Source organism: Microtus ochrogaster, chromosome 15, assembly GCF_000317375.1.
Source record: "Microtus ochrogaster isolate Prairie Vole_2 chromosome 15, MicOch1.0, whole genome shotgun sequence".
Lineage (NCBI taxonomy): Eukaryota > Metazoa > Chordata > Mammalia > Rodentia > Cricetidae > Microtus > Microtus ochrogaster.
Window position 1 is genome coordinate 28,878,744 of NC_022017.1, and position 462 is coordinate 28,879,205.

Sequence of the window (462 nt, forward strand, 5' to 3'; positions counted from 1 at the left end):
CAGTTTATTAACGGGTCCTGCAGGGTTAGGCACTAGCTCAGACAAAATGGTGGGCATGCCCATTAGGCTCCAAACAAAGGCTGCTTCTATAACCCTAACCACCAGTCCCTGTCTTGCCCCCACTGGCTGGGTACGTGGGGTGTACTGTCTTCTACACTGTCTGGTAAAATCTCCACCCCAAGTTCCCCCTTTTTATTTGTTAGGTTTGTACTTAGTTTTGGTCCTGAATTTCAAGGACACCGACCCTGGAGCCCAAGAGCCCCTTCACCCTCCATTGCTCATGGGCTCAGTCACATAGCAGCATGACTATAATTTCCCACCCCAGATAAAAGTGCCTAGGCAAGCGGGCACCAATTGCAGCAGGGGACTAGTACCTCCTGCCTGCTCGTGATCTGATGAACCTAAACCCACTGGAGGCAGTTTTAAGTGGAAACGAACCACTTACCCATTCTTTTTTTTTTT